Source organism: Saimiri boliviensis, chromosome 3, assembly GCF_048565385.1.
Source record: "Saimiri boliviensis isolate mSaiBol1 chromosome 3, mSaiBol1.pri, whole genome shotgun sequence".
Lineage (NCBI taxonomy): Eukaryota > Metazoa > Chordata > Mammalia > Primates > Cebidae > Saimiri > Saimiri boliviensis.
In genome coordinates this window covers 10,337,638-10,344,570 of record NC_133451.1, presented here as the reverse complement: position 1 = coordinate 10,344,570, position 6,933 = coordinate 10,337,638, and the positions used below count along the sequence as shown (strand labels likewise).

Genomic DNA, 6,933 nt, shown 5'->3' with positions numbered 1-6,933 from the left:
ATCAGTTTTGCAGATGATCTTTTTCTACTAAGACAGGAATGTACAATGTACAATTAAACAATACCCAGCAAGCTTCCCTTTTAAAAATACATTTGACTTTTAAGATGATTCAGCATTAAGAGCCATTAGTGCATCATCTAAATCAGGACTTGGAAAGTTTATTAAAATTGGATTTTTAACCTGATCCCAATTTCCTTTGCTGATAAAGAATCCCACTGGAGTCTTTAATATTCATGCTATTAACCTGAAAGATTCAAACAGCCATTATGTGAAGAGAAGCTATATAGTGCAGCCCAATAGACTGGGATTACAAATAAAACCCCATTGAGAGACTACAGTGGATTCTGAATAACTTCAGAAGAAGGAATTTCTCTCTTTTTCTCTCTCTCCCCCTTTCCTGACCTCCTTCTCATGTCATATATTTTGGGGAAAGAGAAAAATCCCCAAAATAGCAAACATAAAAAATTATTCAATTATATAGAGCCTCTGACTAGGAGTCTAGTTTTTACTGGAAGGGTAGCTTCCTCCTCTAATGCTTTGATAAACTACCTCAAGCATAAAATAGGGAGGTCTAGGCTAATGATCTTTAAGACTGATTGAGAAGATGCACTGTGGAGTCAGGTAAGACCTATGTGAACACTAGCCCTACCACTCACTTATTAGTATGTTACCTTGAACAAGTCACTAAACTCTTCTAAGCCTCCCTTTCCCCATTTGTAAAGTGAACAAAAGGTGCAGCTAATAAAATTCATTTTGCATAGTACCTGGCACTGTACACCTTAGATACATTTTAGCTGCCATTATTACTGATTATTGCTCAAACTCATAGGTCAGTTGCTTTTGTTTCTATTTCACCCCTTTCCACTCCTTGAGTCTTTATCTTTGTCAGAAAAATTTACAACTGTGTTCTGATGTCTGTGAGTTTCTGTAAAGGTAGGCTATGGGTGTTAGCCTTGTTTTCCCTTGAGCTGAGATTTTATGCTCCCTTAAGGCAATGGAGATGTCTTAATTTTTCACGTTTTCCTTACTAACTGGCATAATGTTAAATACATACTAGGTGCTCAATAAAGACTTTGAGATCTTAGAATATTAATAGTACAGAGATCTTCCACTAAAACCCTCTGATTTTTCAGTTGTTGGCACTGAGAAAAAGAGTCTTGGGCCACACATCTATGACTGACAGCCATTTCTCCAGTCAACTGCTACTGTGTCTCCTACGAGCCTCTATCCTCATGCCCCTGCCTTGAAAGGGAAACATGATTGACTTAAACCCTGACTCCTTGAGGGAAGTCCCATTTACATTTTTTATTTTTATTTTTATTTTTGGAGAGCATAGCATGTTTCAGACACCATGCAGGATTCTGGGATTCAGAGACCATGCAGTATTCACCATTAAATCATGATACCCAAGTTCAAGATATGTATAATCTACTAGGGAAGACAGATCCCTAAATAGACGTTTCAATACAGTGCCTGCGTTGTTAGAAGAGAGCTAAGCCCTGGTACTGTATGAGCTTCTGGATAGGAAATCGAACTCATGACCGGAAGACTTCAGGAAGAGCTATTTAGGAGAAGTGGCAAGTGCCTGACACACATATAAAGCTAAGTAAGGACAAAATTCAAAAACAAACTCATCAGCTGATACTTTTATTTATCTGAATGTAAGAACATTGATTATTCATCAATGAGGGATTGCTCAAATTTAGAAAGAAATAAGGAAAAATAAAACGCTAGTCCTCAAATTCCTATAGCTTGCCACATGTGCCTGCAGTCATTTCCTGCAAATGGAAACTTCTAACAAAGACTCAGGGCTGGAGACCTGGGGTTCCTGTTTCTTTCAAGGTCTTGTTGTAGGGAACTAAGTAGGTCAGTAACCTGCCTTTGGCTTACAGGGTGCAAACAGAATCATTGCTAACCCCCTTTATGTCTCACAATGGGTAATGAAATTCATACTATGGCACCAAAGCACTTTGAACTCTTTAGAAAAAGTAATCATACCAACTTAGAGCATCAAAACCACTGTGTATTTTGAAGAACTCATGATCTGCACTGTGCTTGGCCACTGGTGGAAGCTTAAAGACACCAGTAATTGGCAGAGCTTTATCTTAGACTTCCATTTGACCCACACAACCTCATACATGATTTTACACAGCTTCATAGAATGGGGGAGAAAAGCACTTCTTTTAAATCGAATGTTAGCTTAAATGCTAAGGCTTTCAAAGTGAGGCTTTAAAGTCACTTTTTAGAATTTGTATTTTTTTTTTTTTTAACTAAAATAGGCATGCCAATATTATTCTAACTCAAAGAAGTAGACAAGGTCATTCAACTCCTAAAAGCTTATTTTCCAAAAGCACAGTTAGGTCTCAGCTTCCAGGATGCTTCTGGCTTTATCAAAAAGACACTGCTTTGCTTTGTCAAAATGCGAGGGTAATCTGTGTATGACTCAAGAGGCCAATTTCCTACAGGAACCTTCTCTTAGATGGGAAAATATTTTTAAATTAAACAATTTTGGTAAAATATATTTAAACATAAATCACGAATTGGAACTCTTCCAAATATTTATTTACTAATATGGAAGACATGAAAACTATTAAAATCTCATTTAAAGGAAGTTACTTTGCTGTGTATTTGCTTTTTGGGGGGTGTGACTGCTGACCTACCCTTGAGGGAAACTTGCTTTGGCTCAGGTTAGCAGACAAGCCCGTTTCTCGAAGGCAATTCCAACCCCACGCCTCTCAAAACTTAAATCTTAAATTGAATTATTGGGTGCAGGTGGTTCTCCCACAGAACCTCCCAGCTTCCGGAACGGGGGGCGGGGCAGGGAGACCCTGCTTTTTATTTCAGAGCTGACGTGTGCAATCCTAGTGCACTAGCTAAAAAGAAAAAAAAAAAAAAAAAAAAAAAAGCTGAATTCTCCGAGCTCTCCTGGCAAATTTCTCTCCGACGCGAAACCCAAGGAGAAGGCCTGTTCAATGGCTACAGGGCGCTCTCTGAAGCCGGCTCCTCGCGCGGATTCCGGCCCAGGCCGCCGCTCAGGTCCTAGCCCCGCTGCACAGCGAGCTGGAGAGGATGGCACCGCCTGCTTCCAGGGAGGCGGGAGGAGCGCGAACTCCTAAGGTGGGTCACCTGCCAGGAAGGGAACACGCGAGGTGCAGACGCACGTGGGAGGAGCGCAGGTCCCGCGTACAAGTGCCCAGCTGGAGATTTAGGGAAGAGGTAGTCTCGGGCTCAGAACAAGCAGGCATGAGGGAGGAGACGGGACGTCCCAGGTTGGCAGTGACCAGTGACAGCGGAGTCACCCAACCCAGCCGCCTCACCCTCCCGGGGCGCTGGTCCCTCCCCTTGGACTGAAACCCAAGGGGCCGTCGCACCGGGTGGGCGGGACCGACTACTCCCTGACAGGCCCCTGGAGCTGCGTGCCAGGCCCTGCTGCGCGGAGCCGCTGAGCGCAGAGAGGAGCACCTGGTACCCATCGGGCCGGACTCGGGGCCGCACCCGAGCGCGCCGGGCAGCAGTGGGCGCTCGCGATCCTCCTCTGCCCTACGCGCTCTCCCTCCGGGCCCGGCCTCCTCGGTCCCCTCCTTCTCCTCCTGCTCCTCCTCCCGCTCCTCCCTCCTCGGGATTGAGCACCAAAACGCCCGCCTGCAAGGTCCTCGGCGCGCTGGCAGCCAGGAGCCGCTGCCACCACCGCTGGGTCTCAGTGGGTGCCTGCGCCCTCTCGCCGCCCGCCCGCCCCGGGCTGTTCCGAAACTTGCTCCACCCGCCGCGGGTGCTCGGCAGTGCTGCCCATGGCCCAACCCAGGAGCCTATTTAGGGCGCCCGACGGACGGGACGGCGGCGCCGCTCAGGTGAGTGCAGCGCGCGCGGGGTGGGGGCCGCCAGGCTGGAGAGTGGCAGGACGCAGGTGTGGGGGGCTCCGAGGCGCTTTCGGCTGGCCTTCTGGACTTCTGGCAAGTGCAGAACCCAAGAAGAATCAAGGCTGGAGCAGGTGCAGTGGATGCAGAGGGAACCAGGAAGAAGAGACTGGGAATTTTCCCATCCTCCTCACCTCCTGCCCTAGCACCTCTGCTCTGGACGAGTTGATCTGTAAGGACTGGGACCCAGATTTCTGACTCTTACTGGGTTGAATGTTTTTCCCTCCAGCAGAGTCGGGAGGTTCCCTCTTGCCGGCCGCTCAGCGACCGCAGCTTCACCTTAGGACCCTGTGGGGCAGCGAGAGCGCAGCGCTTTACGGAGCCTGGGTATCACCTGGGGCCAGAAACTGGGGCGGGGACACAGTCCGCAAAAGTAACTCGGCCGAGGGAACGTTTGGGGTGGAGAAGCCTTGGTCGGATTTGCCTTTGCATTTGGTTGGAGACAGGCATCTCCCAAGGAGAGCGATTGAGGCGACAGCCCTGACAATAAGTAAGCCTCTCTTCCCCAATGCCAATTACATGGGGCTCTTGATTTTTTCTTGTTACTTTTTACTGATTTTTTTTTTTTTTTATCCTTGTCGGTTTCTGTTTCCGGGCCCTTGGGTAGTGGCAGCGGATGGAGGTGAGGGATGGTGGGACGCGAACCCGCGCGGTTGGAGCCCCTTGCCCCCAGCTCCTAAGAAGGGTCTTATTCACGAGCCTGACCTCGCCAGGTGCGCTCTTCCAGCCAAGCAGCGGACCTCGCGCTGCTCCTCCTTCTGGCCTCAGCCTGTCCCGGGAAGCGGAGAACAGACCCAGAACGGAGGGGGATGACTGGATGAAGAAGCCGGCACGGGATGGGGTGGGGTGTGCTGGGCGCTACAGTTATTTGCTAGATCTCTAGGTCCTCCTTCTCATCTCCTCCCCTGGGAGCCAGCGATTCTTCACACACTCTGGGAGCTCTCTTCCGACAAGGGTTGCATCCCTCCCTCCTCCTCCCGCTTTGCAGAGCCAGTGGTAACCGTGCCTCGCCTAGCAAGAGTCTCGCTCCTTCCTTTCCCACAAGGTTATCCAGAGCTATTTTTTATCTACAACTTGTGCCAAGATGCTTTGGGGAGGATTCTAGGGAGGCCACTCCAAATCCACTGTTTTGCGCTGCGCTCCCAGAAGCAGTCTCCTGCTGGCATGGAGCAGCCTCAAGGAATGGCGGGGAAAGTGGCCTAGAAGCCAAAGAGCCAGTCTTCCCTCTTCTCCTTTCTCAGCCCTAGCCCCGGTAGGAAACCCCGCCACCCCTGGCTCCGCTGAGCCTCCCGCCACTAGCCCAGGAAGAGGGTCCCCAGATGAGTCCCCATGCTCTCGCTCTCAGGCTCTGGGTGCTCTGGGACTGCTGTGGCAGCAGTCTGACACCGGCAGGTTCCTTCACTCCCACCTATAAGTTATTGTTTTGGAGGCAAATCTCATTTTATTTTGTTGAAATCCTTCCACTCAAGGGTTAATTTCAGGAATTCCATCTTAAAAAAAAAAAAAAAAAAAAAAAAGGAGGGAGAAATAACCTAACTTCTTCCTCCCTGCATTTCTAAAGCAACGCGCATCCTTTGGCGTTTGGATTATTTTCTTGCTTTCTGCATTTCTGGTAATATTGGGTAACACTGGGTGCAATTAGAATAAGCGTTACCTACTGAAATTCCAGAAGCCGGGCGCTTGGCTGCAAATCCTTGCCTTACCCTTCCCTTTGTATATCCAGCGTTTAGATTTTCCCCCACAGAATTGCAGAAATAACATTGAAATGGACCACTGTGTTACATAAGGTTTCCTCCAGAACTAAGCAGAGAAAGAATAATTTCTAAAAGAGTCTTTCCAGGTTTGGGTTAGCCCATCTAACACTTTCAGCCGAGTTTGACAGGGATGGACAAATTCATGACTAAGCAGTCTTAAGTGAAAGCAGTTAATGACAACAGCAGCATAGATGAAGATTCCTTAGTAAGGCTTAGTCAGCTGTGCTTCTAGATGCTCTGTGAAGCCGCAGGGTATACAGTGCTCGGTAGTTATAAGATGGGAGATTCTTGTTCTGAGAAGCTGGTGAGGAAGTGGTACCTTGAGACTGCATCTGAGGAAGGGCTCTTTACTCTCCTGTCAATATGCCTAGGATGAAGCCTCAGGCTCTCCCAGGGTCCCTCCAAAAGTTGGAGCATGTACTTTTCTCATTAAAATAAGAAATTATTTTACTAGAAAAGTCCTCAGGGCCTTCTGAAGGGAAAAGCTACATGGAAGTTTTTCATGTCTTGAATTGAAACTTGACGTTGACTAGGAAGGAGCTTAGAAAGATGTACTGGGTGGTATAAATTGCTTGATCCATGCACACTGCCTTTCCTAGACCATGGCATCTACCCACGATGGCATATCCCCACCATGGTTGCTAAATCATGTCTGTCTATGGGGGGCTACGGTTTGGAGGAAGGCACAGTAAGACGTATTGGAGGTCCTGATGAAACTGAGCCTGTACCCTAGGTAGGTGCTCAGGCACCAGGTTTCCAGGCCTGAATCTAAGCCTGAGAGGCTGTATTAGAGACAGTTGTTGCAGGAAAGTAGTAACTTCTTAACCACTTCCAGGGAAATGCAGTAACTTTCCGGCTGGTGTTGGAAAAGATCAGGGCTAATCCCTATTATTATTGTTATTTTTTTTTGCCCAACCTCGCTACATGACCTAGTGCTTTCATTGAGGCTGCTCTTTTCTTAAGGCAGAAGGCAAGAGAATGCAAGATGGATTTAAAGCCAACTTCTTGCCCCATGACCTTGGGCAAACAATTTCTTCTTCCCTGAGCCGATGTTTCTTCCTCTGCAAAATAGTGATGAAAGGTTTATCATGAGAAAGAAACCGTATACAAAAAGCATCTTGCTGATTATAAAACACTTGTGCAATTACAAAGGGTAAAAAAAATTTAAAAAATAATTTTTTATTGTAGATTGATTTTAATGTTCATTTTTATTGTAGTTTGCATATGTCTGAGTAAATTACATATGCTAAACATTAAGTGGGGGA

General features: G+C 47.2%; 1 protein-coding gene across 1 annotated transcript in view; it reads left to right on the top strand.

The window, feature by feature from the left end:
* The first annotated feature begins 3,288 nt into the window (after positions 1-3,288).
* HS3ST1 (heparan sulfate-glucosamine 3-sulfotransferase 1) overlaps positions 3,289-6,933 on the top strand; it is a 35,629-nt gene continuing 31,984 nt past the window's right edge. Inside the window, exon 1 of the mRNA XM_003934685.4 lies at positions 3,289-3,848. The gene's annotated coding sequence lies outside the window, so the exon portion shown is untranslated. The remainder of the gene's footprint in view (positions 3,849-6,933) is intronic.